Here is a 23,644-nt window from a genome sequence, read left to right on the forward strand (position 1 = left end):
GACGCTGCATGTACTTTAGTTTAGGGGTCTGGTAACGTCTGACAGGACTGTTTAAGCTGGTTACAGTGTACGGTGCCCATATTAGTACAATAACAACGCCCATGACCGCATTGCAGGATGTTATCATACAGCACGGATGTAACAAAAAGCACCCGCAGGGGGAGCGATGTGCTCGGAGTGTAGGGACCATGTCAGGGTCACTTCACTCCTGTGCCGGGTCTCCAGCGCATGCGCGGTCTACTGACCACACAAGTGCCGCAGCCATTGCCAGGAGAGGGTTCCTATGGAATCCTCATCTGGTAGTTTTTGCAATGTGTCGCCCATAGGCAGGGGCCAATCTCCAAAATGCATCTTGGTAAATATGGCGGCACTGAATCCCCCATAGAAACCCATGGAGGTTGTGGCTGCCGGCGGCAAAGGAGGGGTCGCAACAAGTATCAGATATATCCGCTGCGGCAGAGCCGTAACTAGATTATTTGCTGCCCTGTGCCAGAGAGAGCATTGGCGCCTCCCCCATTTTTTAAATAGGGATATAAGATAGTGCACCTGAAAAAGGACCAAGGCCTCGTAGGGAAGGGCCAGGGAGGAGATAGAGGAGGCCAGGAGATGCTGATAATAAACAGGAAAATTGACAGGCCCAAACAATGCCACCTGCCCTGCGGTGCCCTGTGCCATGGCACTGGTCAGGGCCGTAGGGAGGATGGTCTGCAGGAAGAGACCTCTGGCAGTGGTGCACGGCGCACGAAAGATCCCCCCTCCCTCTCCACCCCCTGGATGGAAAGGTAAGCGCTCAGGGGGAAGAGGGGGGCGAGCGAGAGGGGCGGCAGTGCTGCACAGGGTGCACTGCCGTCCAGATACGGCGCTGGCACTGGTCGCACTACCCTAGTTACGGCCCTTCTATCATACAATCGGGAAATACTAAATATTTGCAGCTACCCCCTAAAAACACTTGTTTCCGTGGAATAAGCCGCAAATATTTCTTGATGAATGGGCCCCTAAGAAAGAGCATTACACAGGCCAGCGAAGGGCTACAAGGAATAACTACTGCAAATTTACTGACATATATTTCACTGGGGGGGAATACAATAAATCCTCCCAGCCTAATGAAAGACCACCTAATCCTGCCCAACACAACAGTGGTGGTCTATGTGGATGAATGCAACATATATATACAGATACACACTCAGTATATACAATGAGAGCCGGCACCGGGTGCAATGGCGGCTGCAATCAGCAGATAGTTTGTATCACTGTAACTTTTCCCCGTGCCCCCACTGCGGGATCCCCGGGCCGTGTGTGGCCTGTGTGCAGCCCGGATCAGATCCTCAGACATGGCTGCCGTGGTGTGGGGCTGAGCAGTGCTTGCAGCCAGGGGATCCTCTGTGTGTGTGAGCTGCGGCCTCCGCTTCCTCACTGCACAGACAGGACAGCAGCAGCCGCACACAGGGCACCTCATCCAGTGTATATCACCCCTTACCCCGCGGACACAGGCAGGTAGGTGGGTGCAGCATTAACCTGTATGGTCGCAGTATGTATCCCCTGCTCCTCTCCTTTGCTTGTTAGTATTGCAAAATAATAATATTAATTCAATTTATGCACCATCAGATGGGGATTGAGAGGTGCCAGCATCAGGGTTACTAGTGCTTGTGCATTGCAGTGCAGAGATTATCATTATCCAGATTGGGAAAACAATGAACACACCATTTCCATATATACTATAACTGTTAGTATAGAAATATGCAGATAAAATAGTGTTTATATGGTAACCCCTTGCAGAAGCTGGCCTCCCCACCCCCATGATGAGCTTTCCCCCATGCACATGAATTAAGATTACAGCAGTGGTGGAATACGTTTAGGAAAAATGGAGGTGCTGCATGTAAAGGCCCCCATACATCAGCAATTGATTGCAGCAATCGTGCAATTTGCAATCGATTGTGTATAAAAATCTTTCCCTTTTTCAATCGATTGTGGCAATTCTGAAATCGATTGAAAAAGGGAAAGATTCTTATACACAATGGAATGCAAATTGCACGATTGCTACAATCAATTGCTGATATATGGGGGCCTTTAGAGCCTACATATGTGGATGTTTTTTTTCCTGGCACACAGATGTGAACACTAATGTATAATGTGCACACCACGTTTTATGATGCATAGAGGTAGCAAAATATACAGAACTTATTTTTTCTCTTGCGGTGGAAACCAGTGCCATGTTACCGAATAGGAACCGGCCTATGGGCGCCGCAACAACGGATCAAAATAATATCGATTTGATTACAATCCAGCTTTCTTAAATTGTTTCCAAAAGATAGAGAAAAAAAATGAATCAAATAATTGTTAATGTTTTATTTTGTGTGATAAAATTAGTTTATTAAATATGTTGGTTAGTAAAATTAAGGGGCATGTGTATCAAAGCTTGATGTGAGATAAAATTGTGAGATATATATCACCATCCAATCAGCTTCTAACTTACATTTTGCAGGCTGTGTTTAAGAAATGATACTTTGGAGCTGATTAGTTGATGATATATATTTCACAATTTAATCTCACATCAAGCTTTGATACATAGCGTAATTGGGGACACTTTGCGAGGGGGACCCAGAGATTTTGACTGACTAGGGGCCTCCACAGAGTTTAATCCAGCACTGGTAGAAGTGCGTTCCTATCACCCTTTTGTGCAAAATTGCTGTTAACTGTCATTTGGAATGTACAAAGCAAGTTCAATGTATACTGCATATACAGTAAGTAAGTAAAGCTATACATGTTTTTTTTTTTAAATACTAAAAACGTATGACAAATGCATTCCATTGTAGTGTTTTCAAAAGGATCTGCAGGACCCTTTACTTGTGCTTTTTTAGTCGGTAAGTTCCTATAATGATTTTAGTGTATATCAGCACAAAGTTAATTAACGGTTATCCCAGTTTTGTGGCTGAAATATAAGATCTCCGATTGTATAGAGCAGTGATTCCCAACCACGGTCCTCAAGGCACACTAACAGTCCTGGTTTTAGTGATATCCATGTTTAAGCACAGATGGTTAAATCAAAATAACTAAGGTACTAATTAAGTCACCTCTGCTCAACTATGGCTATCCTTAAAACCTGTACTGTTAGCGTGCCTTGAGGACTATGGTTGGGAAACCCTGGTATAGAGGTTAGAAGGAAGCTAGTCCGAGGGAATAAATTCAATTGCAGGTGATGGCTGCAAGGTCCAATCTAATGGTGGCACCTCGCTAGTTTTCGACAATCGATGGTTAGCAACCATTGATGGTTTGCCATCAATGGACAATGGATTTTCCATCAATGGCAGATGTCCGATGGTTCTAAACCATCGATGGCAGAAAAGGCGGCAATGTTTTTCCTTTTCTCCGGTGGAGTGGGTACAGTCTTGCTTAGCCCCATCACCGACATGGGCCTACCTCCTTCCCTTTTTGTCTGCCATCCTCCCTCCCCTCAGTCAAAGCTGCTGACTGTACAGTGGGGGTCATTCAGACCCGCTCGCGAGCGCCGGACGCTCGCAAGCGGGTCGATGTTACCCCAATGCGCATGCGCACGACGGAGGGAGCTCGGTCGTGCACATGCGCGTGACCCGGACAGCGACAGCCAAGCTGTCGCTCCGGGTCTCGCAGCAAAGGGGCCGTGCTGTCGATGGTGACTGACAGCACGCCTCATTTGGTGGGCATGCCGGGGGCGTGGCTGCCAGACGGAGGCGTTCCCATGGGAATGCCTACCGTCTGGGTCCGGCCCCACTGACATCACTAGTGATGTCAGTGGGAGAGATTTTGGCTCTGATAGAGCCAAAATCACTCCAGGGCTTGCGGTCACCGAGACACTATCGCAGGGTCTCGTCGCAAGCCCGATGGTCGCGATGGTCTTGACCATCGCGACCATCTTTTTGGCAGCTCGCATATGCTGTGGGTGGTCACCCACAGCTATGCGAGCGGCCAGGAGCCCGCTCCATTTGTAGGTAGGAGGGCACTGATTCAGAGCGAGCGCTCTGGTCAGAGCGTCCGGCTCTGAATCAGGCCCTGTGTGTGATGGCCATCAATGGTGCAAACCATCCATGGCGGACCCTTCGATGGCCATCCATGTTTCCTTCACACCTGCTGGAAAATTGGCAGTGTTGGTGTACCGCATTCTTTCGCGATGTGCAGTGTTGCAAATTGAGTTCAGGCCTAAATATAAAGTATGTCTTCCACCAGCTGCCAAAAATAGACTTATTTAAAAAGAGGCACTGTTCCCAAATCCTGTGGTAATGATTGACTAAATAATCCCAGTAAGTGTAGTTAAATAAGCTTCCTTCTAATGTACTAATCCTAGATATTCCACACTTAGCTGTACAGGTAAGTCACATAGGGGGACTCTCTAAATGTATATTTTTGGAAGTTGGTGGTAGGTGCATTATAAAGACATTTTGGGTGCAGGACATGATAAAATCCATAATTATGCCTTCAGTGCAATTTTCCCCAATCTGGGTCCTTCGAGAGGGTGAAGGTGGCGTAGTACAAAGTAGTGTCGTCAGGTTGGCCAAAGTGGCATAACATTTTCCATGGCAGACACTATTGTGTAAAAGCGCCGGCCCCACAAATTTCCCTTTCATGGCAATTTTAAGATCATGGGGGATGGGCATCGAAAACACCTCCGGGTGCCGATAGGGGGATCGGAAAGTTACTAGTTACCTGGGCCCAGGTTTTTCAGGGGGACCAGGATAATCATGGAAGAGTCAGAATGCCCCACTTTTTGGCATGTACAGTGGTGTATATTTTCTAAAGTGAGAGTTTTTAGAAGTGGAGATTCTACTTCACATTTAACTAGCACCTTCTAGAAGATAATAGCTAGAATCTGATTGGTTGCTATGGGCAACATCTCCACTTCTAAAAACTCTCACTTTAGTAAATAAACTCCCATGTTTTTATCCAAGTTTTAACGAGCGGACATGGCCGTGCCCCAATGTTGGCCATGCCCCCTTCTTGCACCTGGGCCCTCTGTATGCTTTTTGACTCAAAAGAGCACAACATCAGCGCATTAGACCCTTTGGGGGACTAGCCAGATCAGTTGATCATTGCACTGAACATATTAGTGGAACACTATATTTTATTATGGTGAACTTAATGAATTCCACCCAGAATAAAATTGTACTCTGGATTTCTCCTTTACGGACAGAGCATAATTTATGCAAAGCGAAAATACATTTAAAGATGGAGCAATGGGTATTCACACTTGAAATATCAAAATGCACAATGTGTGTGTATATATACATACATATATATATATATATATATATATATATATATATGTATGCAAAGCGAAAATTCATTTAAAGATGGAGCAATGGGTATTCACACTTGAAATATTAAAATGCACAATGTGTGTGTGTGTGTATATAAAAAATACGGGATGTAGTCATATTGCCGGCGGACGGAATGCCGGGCGTCGATATATCGCCACCCGAATCCCGCTGCCCGGCAATATGCCGACGACGATATCCCGAAGGTGAACAGGATAGGCACTCCCAGGGGAGGGCAGGGTTAGGCAACCCCGGGGAGGGTTAGGCTAGGGAAAGGGGGCGGTTAGGGTTAGGCACCCCCCAGGAGGGTTAGGTTTAGGGAGCGGTAAGGGGGGGTTAGCGTTAGGCACCCCCTGCGGAGGTTAGGGTTAGGCATCCCCAAGAGGGTTAGGAGGGAGGGGTAGGTTAGGGTACTTACCTACCGGCTTATCATACCGATTCCATATATATAATTATGGGATATTGTCCCAGTGGCCAGTTTGACCACAGTTGTGACTGTCGAATTGAAAAGATCCATTGTATCAGGCTTGTAGACCTGCCATCAGTCCATTGTAGTCCTACCAAATCACTGCTGAATTCTCATCAACATATTACTGTGAAAACATGTCTCGCAGTCATCTGTCGACCGAATTTCGGACCCTGAAAATAATATTGGAAAAGGCTTTAATTAGGCAGATCCAGCAGTTTTTTGCTTCCAGCTTGACCTACAGTAAGCATTGAAGCCATTATTACCTAGGGCCGGGAATGTAGTCTCCTAGGGGTACATTTACTAAAGTGGGAGTATTTAGAAGTGGAGATGTTGCCCATAGCAACCAATCAGATTCTACTTAACATTTATCTAGCACCTTCTGGAAGATAATAGCTAGAATTTGATTGGTTGCTATGGGCAACATCTCCACTTCTAAAAAATCCACATTTTAGTAAATATACCCTTTATAATCTTATGGCACTCTCCGCTTGCCGATGAATTGACAATATTTATTATGAGGGTCAGTTAAAAAAAAAAAAATATATGGATCCTATTATTTACATCAATGACAAAGTACACATGCAAATCAGCTCTTCAAAAAGACGCTGTGCGTTAAAGAACAAAGAACCATCTGACCTAATGTTATTCACACTAGACACACTCTAGAAACAGATCAGCATTGTGTGAAAGGTACGAGCAGCCATTATATACGCCATACGCCACAGTGTATTTGACATTTGATCTCCTATTGTTCAGGGCAGACTGGAAAATCTTCGAACGCCGACCATTACTGTTTCATTGTTTTTTGTTTTTTTTTGTTTGTTTTATAAATATATATTTTTCTATTTGTTACATCACCAGACATTACAGTATAGTGATTATTCACAGCTCAGAGACTTGCTGGTAACGCCACCATGATTCCAGACTAAAACAAAATAAATTCTCTCTGCAAATCTATTTTCACAATTTTCTTTCACTTTCTTGCAGATGGTGAAAACCCCCACAGTTCTTTCTTTAGGTTTTGTATACTTGAGGACTTTAGGACAAGAATATGTAAAAGAGCCATTTGCTCTGGTCGTTAATTCTGCAAATGATTATACGAAAAGGGTATAACTCATCATTGTTCTTATTACAGCTAGAAGTGTAATATAATGTATCACATGTTCAGATACATAGGTTAAACGTAATAAACAGCAGTATGTTACATTTCCCGTATAATAAGTGTAGAGCTGGTCTCTCCCTCTCTTCAGTACGTTTATAGTGGCCCAGTATTTTAAGGGGCATATGTATCAAAGCTTGATGTGAGATAAAATTGTGAGATCTATATCACCAACCAATCAGCTTCTAAATTACATTTTATAGGCTGTGTTTAAAAAATGATAGTTTGGATCTGATTGGTTGGTGATGTATATTTCACAATTTTATCTCACATCAAGGTTTGATACATATGCCCCTAAATCTCTAATAAAGTGTATTTACTCTCATTAAAGTCTGTTTATTCTCGCCCAGGTAAGCCTAGCTATAGTACTTTTCTATATATAGATACCGAGTTCTGCTTCTTTATGGAAACACATTTACCTTTCCGCAATCTCTGCAAACAAAGGCTACTGTAGTGTTCTATTGATGGGCCTGTTTAAACCCCCCCCCCTCCTCCTCCTTTGTATTTCCTATAAGGATCGGTAAAGGGACATTTGTATATTGCAGCAATAGATGGTGAGGAGAGGGGGGGCTGCCCTTTGCCTGTCCCTGCAATCCGCAACATCTCTCTCATTATCAGAGCAAGCTAAATGGTTAAAACTCCTGATCACGGGGAAAGGGGTGGTGGAAGGGGATCTAATACAAAAATATTGGTAGCATTAGATAACGAGGGGCCTATGAGTTTGGGACTAATAGCTTGCACGGTAGGGATGCCATTGCCCCTTTATGTAGGGATTCCAGATCCGGCTGGGACTGGTTTGAGGCAGATCAGCTCTGTGGACAATGCAGGGATACAGCTGCGGTGGGATAGAGAAGAAATTGCAAGAAGGTACCATGGCCACTTAGTATGACTTTATAAGGCACACGTTACTGGTATGTGACGTGCAGTGAAACACATGTGCTGTATATATGTGTGTGTATACATGGGGAGGGGGAGTGTTCCCTTCTGCTATAAAAAAAGAGGTCTAATGTGACTTTTCTGGATGCAGTCGTGTTGGCAGGATTAAGAGGTAGCAAATTGGGCAGGTAGAAAGTCAGGATACAGCTCTTCGGGGCGAGGGGGGGGGGGGTATGACAGCCTGGGTGTACATCTGTGCTTGCATGTTCTGATACTGCTGTGCATGCCTCATGCCTCATGCCTGTGCTTCACCAGTGAAAACCATGCTGCAAAAAAAAAATAAAAAAATTCGCATGACTCCATCAGCGTGTGCAACTTAACAGGTAACCTGCACTACAGTAAGACTGATGTATTTTAAGAGTTTTTTTTTTTTTTTTTAACCCCTAAACCCCACCCCCACAAAGAACCACACTGAAAGGTCAAAGATCAAAGGGCAGGGTTGAACGTTTACCGAGCACCTACAAGTGCACAGCCGTCCTTTTGTGTTAAGACATCGTCTTTATTTACGAATAGTCAGGTAATATAATATTACTTTTGTATTTTTTGGACACTCTAGTTAGTGCCTTTGTTGCATAATAGCAAAAAAGTCATATGCTCATTTTTATTAAGTCATATATTTAAAAAATAAATAAATAATCCAATATACTGTAGAGACCGGTTTTGATTATTTGAATGAGAAACCCCCACATTATTAATTTGTCATTATATATATATATATATATATATATTATATAATGTACACACACATATATACAAATGTTCTGGATTACGGTTGCAACTGATGATTAAAAATAGACATTAATGCATAGTCCTACATAATAGCAATTTTTGAATTGGAATATTGCGGATACTAATTAGCTTTTTTGTTGTTGGTTTAAATTGATATATATACATAATATATATATATATTAGATCATAGTAATGTGTGACAACCTGTGTCAGATTTGTGTCCAATTTCCCATTTCAGTTTGGCAAATCAAAGGAAAACCTGTCTTGCAGAAAAAAAAAAAAGTGCATGCATTCATCTGAGCTAGCTTGTGCATCTTGCCTGCAAGCTGGAGGCCTGGGAGAGAGGAGAGAGAGCGTGGCAGGCGAGGGACACACAAGAGACAGCTGTAATGGATGAGCACAATACACAAACAATGGCTTCCACGGCTCAAAGGATGGACCCCTAACATATTCCGCCTTGGAGAGATCTGGTTACTTCCCATAGCAGGAAATCAGCTGCCCTGTTTGACGCTAAGTACACTGGCCGGCCCCAGACCACAGCTGGTTTTGTAATAGCTTCAATCAAGAAAAATGGAGGACAATAGTGAAAAATGTGCCCAGGTTTTCAGTGTGAAACTGGGTTCCTCAGAATAAGGAGGCCCTTTGAGCCTTGGGGATTGTTACACTGGGTAAGTGGTGAATGACACAGGAGATGTTTACAAGCTGGCTTTGCTTAGAGGCATCCTGTTTGGGCTGGGGGATTTAAATGTCCTGGATTCTATTTGCAAACCTCCATTGCTTGGAAGTGTAAATTCCAGGCATTCCTCTGTCAGAGGGGAATACATTCTGTGCCTTGCTACGTTCACATGACAAAGGGCAGCTAAACTGGCACACTCATTAAGCCTAATATACTCGGGCATAACAATAGCCTTGGAATTCTAATGCTTTTCTTGTAATATAATGAATCTGTCTTGTGCATTTCATATAGTGTTATTTCACATCTGTCCATCTCTGAGGGTCTATCTCTGCCTACTGTACTGCTCCTGTTTGCATACACTACAGAGGGGGGGATTGAGCTGTGGAGTGCAGGCCTCCCTTTGTCAGGTTTAAAGACGTTTTACATTGCAGCCTTAGACCCGTGCATTACTCTCCCGTGTGCTGTGACGGCTTTGCACGAATTAACGCTGCGGATGAATCACTTTGCAATTAAAGGGAAAAAAACAGCAACTTTCGACACCCTGCATCTCACCCAGGGGTGCACGGGGAGCCGTGTAGCTTTAATTGGAGACCTGTGCATGTAGGTGGCTTCACCTAAGGGACAGCGGATTAATAAGCTTAATGGTTTGAGGGCCCCTTGTTTATTGTTGGTGTTGGAGAGGCAGGGCCCTGCTGGGTTCGGATTCTTCCCTTCCTGAGTGTGATTGCCTACAGCTGTTCCTGAGCAGGGACCCACATTAGCCCACATGAAATCTGTGTAGTTTGGCTGGAAGAGGCACCAGAAGACGTCAATGATTTAAAAAAAAAAATATAAAAAAAAAAACGTAAGTCACCCCATAAAAGGATCAAATCTTTCACTTTTTGTTATATTTTTTTTTTCTTTCTTTTCCTTAAAGGGTTAATCGTAAGAGGAAAAATAATCCTGAATAATCTCTGTGTTCTGTGCAGCCTTTTGTGTAGGCCCGATGGAAGGCAGCATTGGGAAATTCAGGCCTACCTACTCTGCAGATCTTTGTTCTTTCTCAGTAGGGCCTTGCTGTGTTCAGGAGTGAGTTTGTAGTTGATAGAATAATATATAAAGATTTGTCACTTTACTGAAATCATTGCTGCAGTTCAGTGTTTTAGATAGTGTAGCTGAGCAAGGCGCCGTGCATGGGTTAAATTAGTGATATATAGAGGGTGAGAGAGGGATTTGGGTAGTTTGCAGAATGATGACGTCATTCATCAACACTTCCCCTCTCCTTTTACATTTTATTGATGTGGCAATGATAGTATGATCTAGCTACTGTATGTGTATATGAGAATTTGGTTCTCTGATCTTCTATAATCACACATTAAATCACTGTAATGCTTGACAGCAACCAGTTCTGCAGCAGCAATTCCTTGTATGTATATTTCAGTTTGATTTTATGCGGGCCGAAAGAAATTGTGTTCAAATAACTGGTTTTGCTGTCGGCGTGGTATCTGTGTTTTGCAGTAATTGTGTTTTTGGTTCATATGGCTATATACCATCAGATGCATGCATGTTACACACATAACTCATTTCACCCTGTACTCAATGGTCTGCTCATTTTTCTCGCCAATTTTCCGAATGCAATGCTCTGAGCTAATATAATCAATGTGTAAAGCCGCCTTTTATAACAATGATTTATTAGCGCCAAGGTTAGTGTACGCCTTTGGTAAGTAAGCCGGAAAACGGTGGCAGACATTTCTGTGCAAGGGAACGTTTTGTAAGGTAGCATACTGCAATGGTTGCGTCCTATTCTGGCGTATTCTGTTCTATGTGGCTTCAGCTCAGATACATTAAACTGGCTGCAGTGCGTTCCGGCATTATTGTCGTTCTATTATTTTCTATACTGTAATATGTATTTTCATGGCTGTCTACTTCATCTACAAGGTGATGGTAGGTTTTAGCCATTGCTAAAACATCTGTTGCAGCAGGCAGAACATAAATTTAATATATCCCAATGGTAGCTCCCTGGTGTAAAGATAACATAGAGAATACAGATTTCATATATCAAGTGAATATGAAAAGATACAGATCTGGGCTTCCGCGCCCCCCCCCTCCCTCCTTATTTGACAAACCCTGTCTGGCATTCGGCAGAACTTTGATACCTTTATAAACAACATTTGATACATGTTATAAACAGTTGACTGTACAGGGAACATTTTTCCATGTGACGGGCTCTCCTCCTGTACACATTTTAGCATATGTTGAATTTAAATGCTCTGAAAACAAGTTCTATTCTGAGTGTGTTCACCCTTCACCTGCGCTAAGATGGAAGCTTGGAGGACATATGGAACAGTGGGGTCTATGTACTAAGCAGTGGACGGCGATAAAGTATTAACCAATCAGCTCCTAGCTGTCATTTTTCAAACACAGCCTGTAAAGTGACAGTTAGGAGCGGATTGGTTGGTACTTTATCGCCATCCACTTTATCTATCTCTCTCTCTCTCTCTCCAAGGCTTAGTACATAGACCCCAATGTTCCCTTTGATTACATTATTTTGCCCTCGATCTATGCGGGGAAGACTTAGAATTGATGGCCATGAAGTGCCAGCGGGATGCCGTGGGAAGGTCCAGAACGCCATCCCCTTGTGACCACCAACTTTGTCATCTCTGTGGGGTGCGAGGGAAAATGAGCGACGTGGCCCTCACCATAACTCTCATTCTCAACAATTGTATCACCACTATGGGGCATACTTATCATAATTTGGCAACTGAATGCAATTTCCAGGGCATAAATTTGCCATAGATCACATGGCGATCACTCATTGGCTGAATGTATCAGTCATGTGGTGCCGGGAAAGCTCCTGCCTCCGCCCCGCCTGACCCCGCCCACAATCCACTGTGCCCCACCTCCCTCCCTCACCTCCTATCTGTATGGCCAATGTGCCACAATACCCCACCCACAAACCACGCTGCCCCACCTCCTTCCTCACCTGCTCTCCTTACAGCACCACAAAATACAGGGGAGCAGCTCCCCCCCTGCGCCCAGCTGCAGTACCAAAGAGATCACATTGTCATCAATAGTATCAATATCAGCACTATCGTTCTATAAAATGACAGTTACAAGCTGATTGGTTGCTATGGGCAATGTCTCCACTGTGTTTCTCTCGAAGGTTTGACATATATTCCCCAAGGTAAGGGAGAAAGACAAGGGTGGTGGAGGGGGGGATATGGGGACAGCCAGGTAAGGGATAGAGCAGGAGGGGAGAGATGGGGGATGGACAGAGACAGGGAAATAAAACGATTCTGGTCTCAACAGCTAGTAACCCACTGTGCACACTCACTACCCCCAGCAGCTACACTGAGAAGAGGAGACGCAGGGAAGAGAGGAGGAGACTAATAATGAGGTGAGAAAAGCGCAGAAACAGTAGTAAAAAGACAAAAGGGGGAGAGATAAGGGGGGATCGGAGGAAAATGGGGAGATGGGAGCAATAGGGGCAAGAATAGAGGGCGATTGGGGGAATATTGGTAGATGGGAGGAACAGGGAGAGAGATAGAGAGGTAAAAATACAACGCAATACCTAGCAAACTGGTAAATGATGGATCCAAATACTAGAGTAAAATAACATTATAGTAAAAACATGGCCATTGTGTGCATATAATTAGTTTAAGGGGTCTATTTACTAAGCAGTGTTAGGAGACAGAGTGATAAGTGATAAGGTGCCAGCCAATCAGCTCCCAACTGCCATCTCACAGGCTGTGTTTGATAAATGACAGTTGGGAGCTGATTGGCTGGTACCTTATCACTTTTCACTCTGTCTCCTAACACTGCTTAGTAAATAGACCCCCTTAGTTTTCATTGTAAAAGCCTTATGAAGGCCATTTTTAGTTTTACTTAAAATGAAATGCTATGATTACAATATAACCTATTTACTCCAGGTTTGGGCTTTCTGTTTGACCCAGGAATCTCGCATTAGCATGAGGCAGTAAATCTGGTTTCTGTTCATGTTGGACAATCTTGATTCGCCGATTCCGCCTCAAATGTTCGGAATCATCGAGTCGAGGATTTCTAACATGTTGTATGCCCTGTGTGCATACTGCATGTCCATTATTTTATTGTTTTGAATTTCCTACCGTGGCGCTGTATATTCACTAGGCTATATGGCATACTTACAGACTTTCCAAATCCTCTCTCTGGGAGAAGCCCGAGAGGACATGTTGCTCTCAGCTTTGAGGGGCGGGGCTAGATTGTAGCCGTCATTAGGCCAGCCCCTTTCACGTGAAAAGACTGCGATTCGTGGGTCCGCGAGAAGGGGGCTCAGCTAAATGAGGCGGTTTGCATCATTTTAGCCCCGCCTCCAACCCCGAAAATTCACCGTAAAATCTTCCCATCCTGCCCACTTCACTAGGAAGTGGGCGAGATGTGTGAGATCTGCCTACTCTTCTGGGGGAGCGGGGGGCTACCCAAAAAATCGGGGGCCTCCTGCAACTTCCAGAAGAGTAGGCAAGTATGGGGTGATGTCTCCTGACATGTCATTCATCCAATTTGTCCAACAACGAGATTTTGGTTCTGGCAGGGGCAAAATAAGAAATGACTGGCAGAGGTGTCTGTATAATTTATCTTGCGTCCGGCGGTTGGAATCCTGACAGCGGCTGCCCGACATGGATGAAAATCCCGATCGTCCCTAAGGACGATTAAGTATAGACTAACTTAATTCCCTCCCCTAACCCTCCATTAGGGGTGCCTACTCCTAACCTTCCCCCAGTACCTAACCCTAATCCCCCCCCTTCCCTGCCGCCTAAACCTAAGTCCCCCGGGGGGGTCCCTAACCCTCCCTCCCCCTAGCCTAACCCTAACCTCCCGGGGGGGTGCCTAACCCTAAATCCCCCCCAGGAGCCCTAAACCTAAACACCCCCCAAACCCCCTCCCCGTGGCTGTCCGTGCCCAGCGCCCCTTCGATCGAGATGCCAGTCTCCCAGCGTCGGTAAAATGACAGGCGTCTAGATTTAGATGCCTGTCATTTGATCCTCCCCGGGATTAAGCAGTCGGGAAGCCGGTTGTCGGGATTAGGGCCCTGATTCAGACCCACTCGCGAGCGGCTGTCCGCTCGCAAGTGGGTTGATGTTCTGCACTGAGCATGCGCACGACGGAGGGAGCTCCGTCGTGCACATGCGCCAGACGCGACGAGCGAAGGAAAGTCCTTCGCTCGTTGTGTCTGATCAAAGGGGGCGTGCTGTCGATGTTGATTGACAGCACGCCCCCTTTAGTAGGCGTGCCAGGGGCGTGCCTACCTGACGGGGGCGTTCCCACGGGAACGCCTCCCGTCAGAAGCCGGCCCACTGACATCACTAGTGATGTCAGTGGGAGTGATTTTGGCTCTGATAGAGCCAAAATCACTCCGGAGCTTGCGGTTGAAAACCTCAACCGCAGGCTCCGGCTCGCAGTTTCGATGGTCGCGATGGTCACGACCATCGCGGCCATCAAACTGCACGCTCGTATAGGCTGTGGGTGGTGACCCACAGCTATACGAGCGTCCAGGAGGACGCTCCATTTTCATGGAGGGCGGCCCTCATTCAGAGCGTGCGCTCTGCTCAGAGCGTACGGCTCTGAATGAGGGCCTAGGTCCGCCTTCTTCCCGACTGCTTACCCTTTCAGAGTATCACAGAGTTGTTAACCGGTCACTGTTTTGCAGAAATGCCAAAATTACCAATGAAAGTTAGGCTTTATTGCCAATTTATTGTGAAGAGACTCCTGATACCTTTCATAAGAGAAATTCAGATTTCTAGTCTCGGTCTTCATTTAATTCTTACTTCCAACATGGCCACTCACTGCGTCTCCCGATTATCAGCATTTTTAAATACATTGCCTGCTATTGCAGCAAAGCGTACGTACATGTGAAGGTAATTACAAGCTGCCTGTCTTACTCATGCTATTATTTTTATTTATGCATGTATTTTTATAATGCTACTTTTTATTAGGGATGTGCAGGCTCGGATAGGTTCGAATTTGCACGCCGAGTTCGGATTTTTCCCATTCCTGGACAAAAGTCCAGGAATGATGATGTTCGTCCATGCAAGATGACGTTTTACCTCTTTCTGAGTCCCGTTTTTTGGAGGGAAAAATCCGAACTTGGCGTGCAAATTCGAACCTATCCGAGCCTGCACATCCCTACTTTTTATTTACTTTTATTTATTTTTTGCAGATGTGTTATTTTCCATTCCTGTTTATATTAGCAAATATTGTTCTGTACAGGCACTAATGAAATAGGTAATTATTAACCGACCTGAAAGCATTTTGGGCTGTCTTCTACTATATGTAATTCATCATCTTATAATTAAATGACTGCGATGTAGGCCTGTCACCAGCTTGTCAAATAAAGTCAAACAGAAGATGAATTGCTCCAAATTTAAAATATACGTTTTACAGCCTTCATAAATCTATATTCAGGAGCTTGTTGGAATGAAAGATATCTGACATCAGGTTGTGATATTTTGGGGAGGGGGTATTTCACTACACACAGCAGGTAGAAAATAGCTGTGACCCTCTAACTGATGTGGAACTACACGGTGGCGTAACTTCATCCCAGGTGCCCGGAGGCAAGATAAATGTTGGTGCCCCCCCTCCCAAATTAAAATTGACCACCCCCCTAGCACCTATGCCAGCCGCAGCTGCCGCCGCCCCCCTATGCAATTCCTTTTATACAGTTCCCCCAGTAGTGGTCCCCCTATGCAGTGGCCGCCTATGTAGTGCCCCCCAGTAATGGTCCTCCTATACAGTGCCTCCAGTAGTGGTCCCCTATGCAGTACCTCCAGTAGTGGTGCCCCTATGCAGTGCCCCCAGTGGTAAGGGCCCCTGTAGTGCCCGCAGTTGCAGTGCCTCCAGTAGTAATGCTTCCTGCAGTGTCCCAGTAGTAATGCCCCTTGAAGTGCCCCCAGTAGTAAGGGCACCTGTAGTGCTCCCAGTAGTGCCCCCAGTAGTAAGGCCCCTGTAGTGCCCCCATATGTTGCCCCCAGTACACCCATATGATGCCCCAGTAGTAATGCCCCCTGTAGTGCCCCCATATGATGTCCCCTGTAGTAAGGCCCCTGTAGTGCCCCCAGTCATAAGGCCCCTCTAGTGCCCACAGTAGTAAGCCCCCTGTAATGCATCCAGTAGTAAGCCCCCCGCCCCCTGCACATACACATTCAAAAGAAACAACAACAACAATACTTGCCATAAACCCCGCTCCAGGGCTGCTGCCATCCGTTTCCGGCGCCTGCTCCTCGGAACTATGGCAGTGACGTCACTCCCATAGTGCAATGCGGGACCCGGAAGACGGAGCTCGGGAGTGAGCTCCGTCCTTCGGCTGCCCCTGGTACCGGGGGGAGGGAGGAAAGAAGAAGGAGCGGGCGCCCAGCGAATGGAGGGTGCAGGGGGTTACACCACTGGAGGTGGAGCGCCGATCAGCGGCGGTCCTTCTCCATGCAGTGCCCGGTGACAGTGGAGCTAGTTGACCCTTCAGGGCTGGCGCCCAGTGGCAAATGACTCCATTGTCTCCGCCACTGGAACTACACCTCCTAGCATGTCCTGCAACAGTTTTGCTGTTCGTTCATGTTAAAACTGTGGCAGGAGAAGCTTGTTTAGGTACTTGCACAGCAGCTGGAGTGACCGGTTCCCCTGACATGGAGCGTTTCTGCATACAATCCTTTTATACCTCCCACCTTCCTTATCTTAGACGTTATTGTATGACCTGATTGTAATATATATACAGTACATACATAATACTGTGCAAAAGTTTTACATAGGTGTGGAAAAATGCTGCAAAATAAGAATGCTTTCAAAAATAGAAGTGTTAATAATAGTTTGCATTTTTGTTAATTGATAACACCCTTTGCCTTCAAAACAGCATCACTTCTTCTAGGTACGCTTGCACAAAGTCAGGTATTTTGTAGGGTTATAGGCCCTCATTCAGAGCCGTACGCTCTGAGCAGAGCGCACGCTCTGAATGAGGGCCGCCCTCCATAAAAATGGAGCGTCCTCCTGGACGCTCGTATAGCTGTGGGTCACCACCCACAGCCTATACGAGCGTGCAGTTTGATGGCCGCGATGGTCGTGACCATCGCGACCATAGAAACTGCGAGCCGGAGCCTGCGGTTGAGGTTTTCAACCGCAAGGCCCGGAGTGATTTTGGCTCTATCAGAGCCAAAATCACTCCCACTGACATCACTAGTGATGTTAGTGGTCCGGCTTCTGACGGTAGGTGTTCCCTTGGGAACGCCCCCGTCAAGGAGGCACGCCCCCGGCATGCCCACCAAAGGGGGCGTGCTGTCAATCAACATCGACAGCACGCCCCCTTTGATCAGACACAACGAGCGAAGGAAAGTCCTTCGCTCGTCGCGTCTGGCGCATGCGCACGACGGAGCTCCCTCCGTCGTGCGCATGCTCAGTGCAGAACATCGACCCACTTGTGAGCGGACAGCCGCTCGCGAGTGGGTCTGAATCAGGCCCATAGTCCGGTAGGATTGGTTAATCATACACCTAACAGGTGATAATGATCATCATTTTCATATGTAGGTTGAAACACAGTCATTACCTGAAACAGAAACAGCTGTGTAGGAGCTTAAAACTGGGTGAGGAACAGCCAAACTCTGCTACAAAGGTGAGGTAGTGGAAGACAGCTTCATGTCGCAGGTCATACACCATGGTAAGACTGAGCACAGCAACAAGACACACAGTAGTTATACTGCATTAGCGATGTCTCTCTCAGGCAAAGATTTCAAAGCAGACTGGGGTTTGAATATGTGCTGTTGAAGCTTTTTTGAAGAAGCACAAAGAAACGGGCAACGCTGAGGACCGTAGAACAGTGGTCGGCCAAGGAAACTTAGTGCATCAGATGAAAGACACATCATGCTTACTTCCCTTCCAGATTGTAAGATATCGACCAGTGCCATCAGCTCAGAAATGGCAGAAACCAGTGGGACGGTATGCAGTCGGGAAGCCGGTTGACCTAATCCCGACAGCCGGTTTCCCGACTGCTTAATCCCAGCGAGGGTTAAATGACAGGCATCTAAATCTAGACGCCTGTCATTTTACCAACGCCGGGAGACCGGCGCCCTGCATCCTGAACGAAGGGACGCCGAGCGCGGATAGCCATGGGGGGGAGGGTTAGGTTTAGGGTTCCTGGGGGGGACTTAGGGTTAGGCACCCCCCTGGGAGGTTAGGGTTAGACTAGGGGGAGAGAGGTTAGGGTTAGGCTAGGGGAAGGGGGGGTTAGGGATAGGCACCCCCGGGGGGGACTTATTTTTAGGCGGCGGGGAAGGGGGGGTTAGGTTTAGGCACTTAGAGGGGGATTAGGGTTAGGCACCCCTAAGGGAGGGTTAGGGGGTAGAATTAGGTTAGACAATACTTACCTTGGACGATCAGGATTTCCTCCTCTGCCGGGATGCCGCTGTTGGGAATCCAACCGCCAGGCCTGGGTCCACCGGTAAATCATACCGATTCCAGTGGGACCCAGGTACACCCATCTTCTGTTCTGAGAAGTTTGGCCAGAAGTGATCTTCATGGAAGAATTGCGACCAAAAACGTGGAAACAGACTCAACTATGCACGAAAATATAGGAACTTGGGTGCAGAAAAAATGGCAGCAGGTGCTCTAGACTGATGAGTCAAAATGAGAAATATTTTGGCTGTAACAAAAGGTAGAGTAGTTTGTTCACAGACTGGCTGTAGAGTGGTACAATAATGAGTGTCTGCAGGCAACAGTGAAGTATGGTGGAGGTTCCTTGCAAGTTTGGGGCTGCATTTCAGCAAATGGAGTTGGGGGATTTCATCAGGATTCAGTGCTCGAAGTGGGAATTTAGAGGTTGGGGTATGGAGATTGAATCCTCCCCCCCCCTTCGACCCCTGCTTCCATATCATCCCCACACTTCTCCCTGACTGCTCCCCTCTCTCACACCCTGCCCTTCTCACTAACTGATTTCCTCTCTCTTCACCCCCTACAATACTAACTGCCTGCTTCCATCTGTCTGCCCCTCTCTCTATTCCCTCTCTCACACCCTCCCCTCTCTCTAATTGCCTCTGACCTGTGAGCCTGGAATGGAGCCGCCGGGAGCATCGGGTCTTCTTGGTTGCTGCAGTAGTGCACTCACTGCAGTTTAATCCAGCACCGCTGCGAGCCAAAGAGAAGCTGCCACTTGGCATCTTCTCATTGGCTGGCGGCCAGCGAGCCCCGCAATTGGCTGGCAGCCAGCAAGCCCCGCAATTGGCTGTCGGCTAGCGAGCCCCGCGATTGGTTGGCGCGGTGTGCTGCTTACTTTACAGTGCAGCTGGGACCTGATGCTCTGTCCCGGATACATGCCAGCGCCTCCGCCGATCGAGATGTGTCCCCTGCGGGACACATCTCTACACATTGCCGCCGCTTGGATCCCAGCGCTGGTACATTCTCTTTTGCGGCTAAAATGAAGTGGGGCCGGGAAGTGGCGGTATGTCATACCGCCGTATACCGCCCCACTTCGACCACTGTCAGGATTAATATTGTTCTCAATGCTGAGAGATACAGGCAGGTACATATCCATCATGCAATACCATCAGGGAGGCGTCTGACTGGCTCCAAATTTATTCTGCAGCAGGACAACGACCCCAAACATGCAGCCAATGTCATTAGGAACTATCGTCAGCGTAAAGAAGAACAAGGAGTCCTGGAAGTGATGATAAGGCCCCCACAGATACCTGATCTCAACATCATCGAGGCTGTCTGGGATTACATGAAGAGACAGGAGGATTTGAGCAAGCCTACATCCACAGAAGATCTGTGGCAAGTTCTCCAAGATGTTTGGAACAACCTCCCTGCCGAGTTCCTTCAAAAACTGTGTGCAAGTGTACCTAGAAGAATTGATGCTGTTTTAAAGGCAAATATTGATTTGATTTAGATTTGTTTTCTGTTCATTCACTATGCATTTTGTTAATTGATAAACAAACATAAAGTATTTACACTTTTTTTTTTTAAAGCGTTCTTACTTTGCAGCATACTTTCCTACCCTCCCGATTTGGTCTGGAGCCTCCCGAAAATCGGGTGCCGCTCCCGACCTCCCGGGAAGGCAGGCAAGCCTCCCGGGCACCAGCGACCCGTCCCCCCCCCCCCCCCCTGCACTCACCATAAAAATCCCGGCAGCGGAGGGGCCAGTGACGCGATTCGTGCTGAATTGCGTCATCACGGCCCCGCCCCCTGCCTCACAATGCCTTTAAAAACGGCATTGTGAAGAGGGGGCGGAGCCACGATGACGCGATCGCGATGCCACACCCCCATGCTCCGCCCCAAAATGTTCATCGCCAGGCCACGTCCCCTTTTTCGCTGCGACCCGCCCCCCGCCGAGAAAGCCCGACAGCTCCCTCCCGGAAGGAGGGAGTGAAATGTCGGCTTGTATGCTTTGCAGCATTTTTTCCACACCTGCCTAAAACTTTTGCACGATACTGTATGTATGTGTATATAATGCATCTGACTTCATGTAAACACTTAGGGCCTGATTCAAAGCCGGTCGCTATTTGCGCTCGCTCGTCCAGAAAATAGGGGTGGCTATTCAAATGAACCGTTCGCTGTTTGCGGTCTGTTCACGCCTCTAGGTCTGAACGAGCGAACAAAACTTGCGATCGTTTTTTGGGAAACTACGCCCCCTGTCCGCTCGCATCCTACGTCATGTCCGCTATTTATTAGATTAATCGAGTACATCGAACAGGGTATGAGCTGCTCGCTATTCTTGTGGTTGGTTTTTGCTACCACAATTTTGCGAGCAGTTCTGGCTATAAAATAACCCAGTGACGTGGTCAATGACGCTGCTGTATTAATTATGCACACCCTTAAAACGCCCGTTTTGACCTTTAAGCACGCCTGCGATCGGATCTCCACTCCCCGTTTTCAAGCACCTTCCCCTGTTACCACCCACATACGCCTTATCCTGTCACTCAAATTAGCAGGCATTCGCTATTTTGCGAGCACATGAATTTTGGCCGCACTGACTGGTTCGCGCATGCGTATAATGATCCGTATGCATGCGCAGTTGGGCAAACATCGCTCGGAGCGAACGAGCTGCCACTTACGAGTGGCTCTGAATCAGGCCCTTAGACAGTACTAATGTAAATAGTAAGAGCTTGCATTTAGCCGTGAATACAATACTTCCTATATTTATTAATTCATATCTTTGAGTAATACAACTTAGTGGCTAGTATTGTTGCCTCACAGGGCATGAGTTCAAATTCTGAATTAGGCCCCATCTGTGTGATGTTTGCAAGTCCCATCATGTTTGTATGGGTTTCCTCTAGGAGCTCCGGGTCTCCTCCCACACCCCAAAAAATTACCAGTTGGTCAATTGGCTTCTGAGAAAGAATTAACCTCAAGCTTCATACACATTAGATGATGTGTGTACCCAGAGATGCGACCGCCCCCCCCCCTGCCGACGTGCCGACATATTGGACGGCCGGTACACACTAGACGATCAAAGCCCGACTGCCCGATATGTCGGCCCCTACCGCATCCCACTGCATGAGGTCATCAGCTGCATCGTCAGGTTGAGTTGCATGTAGGGACGACCTGACAATGCAGTCGACGACCAAACGGGAACACGCAACAGCCGACATAGTGGGTATACACGATAATTTTGAACGTTTGATGTTCTAATTGGCCAAATCGTTCATAAAAATCGTCTAGTGTGTGCCCAGCTTTAGTGGTTATATGTGTCCATGTGGTTAGGAACACAGGGCCCGATTCAGACCCGGTCGCTAAGCCGCGGACACGCGCTATGGGCGGTTATCGGCCATCTATGTATGCGTCAAAATACGCATGCGCAAACCAGTCACTGTGTCCGGGAATTGTGCGCTCCTAGTACACAGACTGGATGCTACTTTGGGTGACAGAATGTTCCGTTTATGGGTGGTTGTGAATGGGGGAGTGGTACTGCAATCACAGGCGTGTCTGGGCGTCAAAACGGAGTTTTATGGGTGTGCATAATTAGCATGGAAGCGTCATTGTACACGTCACTTGGTTGTATTTCAGCCTGCAGTGATCGCAGTGCTTGCGACGGGGTTGGGTCTACCTCAAGCGCTGCGTGCTGCTCCGATGGTTCTGATTAATCATACACTTCCTGGAGATGACGTATGTTAAGAAAGAAAAGTGGGCGTCTTTAAACCGGCGTACGCTCGCTCTGCCGTCGCTCTCTAAGACATAGCGGGCGTCCTTACACAAGACAGTGCGATCGCGGAATTTGCATACCCGGCCCCTTTTGGCTACGAGAGAGCGCGGCTTAGCGTCCGGCTCTGAATCGCCCCCATAGATTGTAAGCTGCACTGGGGTAGGGGCCGATGTGAATGTCTGTCATATGCTCTGTAAAGAATGTGTGCACTATGTAGATACTGTATCTGTTAATACTAATACAATTTTTATTTCTATGGCACAAGGGTTTATTGGCACCACACATAGGCATAGAACATACAGGAATAAATAGGTGAAAGGCAAAACAATTTAGATATAGAAAGTTAGGAACAGAAATATAGATCTCTATAATTACAACCTGCAGTTGGAGAGAGGACCCTGCTCATAAAAGCTTACATTCAAAAGATTGACAGATGTACTGTCATATACTGTCCTGGTGTAGGGCCCTTACATGTTCTACTTGTGAATGTTATGGGCAGTTGTGTTCTCTAGGTAACTGGTGTTTTAGTTTAGTAGCCATTTAGGTGTTTACGCATGGCCATTATGCAGCGTTACAGTATAATATCTGGGGTCTGTCACATCTCTGCATTGCAGATGAATCCCTGACCGCTCACCTCTAGCCGTCCCCTTACATCCAAAGCGTTGCACTTGCAACGTCTCAATTACAGAATGTTCCTTCCTATAAATCCTTCGACTTCTTCAGTTTCTCAGTTGATGTGAGATGGGACGCTCATTTGCATTTACCATGTTCTGCAGTGTCTGACCTCATGGCAGAAGATAGCAAGAAGGACGATTGTTCACGGCAAAGAGGCGAAAGTAGATTTCTGCAGGAGAAAGGTGATTGGGGAGGCACCAGGCAGCATGCATATTATTTATGAATATGTATTTCCATATAAATGTAATAGATATCGCCTATAACCAGAGAGAAAGGGTCTAGAGTGGTGAATGAGAGGGCGAAAAACAACCCAGATGTTTACCGTGCAGAATGTATGAATAGTCTCAAACGTTGTCAAGTTTAAAAGGCCCGGGCTGTTATGCCATATGAGCCTGGTTTAGAGAGGTCTCTTGGACAGAGGGCCTGATTCAGAGCAGCTCGCGCTGTGTGTTCACAAGCGGCCCGATATTCTGCGTATGCACGCACTTCATTCTGCACGTGCGCGAACTACACATTGCAATCGCAACCCGCTGGCTCAGCAAAGGCAGCTCAGGGCCGTGAGTGACAGGAGAGGCCGTTTGTGAGT

General features: G+C 46.8%; 1 long non-coding RNA gene across 1 annotated transcript in view; it reads left to right on the forward strand.

Moving 5' to 3' along the window:
• The first annotated feature begins 8,836 nt into the window (after positions 1-8,836).
• Positions 8,837-23,644, forward strand: part of LOC148519506 (uncharacterized) — a 34,726-nt gene continuing 19,918 nt past the window's right edge. The window contains exon 1 of the long non-coding RNA XR_015878929.1: positions 8,837-9,246. This is a non-coding gene — a long non-coding RNA (uncharacterized LOC148519506). The remainder of the gene's footprint in view (positions 9,247-23,644) is intronic.

The sequence above is a fragment of the Taudactylus pleione genome, unplaced genomic scaffold (assembly GCF_031769625.1).
Source record: "Taudactylus pleione unplaced genomic scaffold, aTauple2 ptg000189l, whole genome shotgun sequence".
NCBI lineage: Eukaryota > Metazoa > Chordata > Amphibia > Anura > Myobatrachidae > Taudactylus > Taudactylus pleione.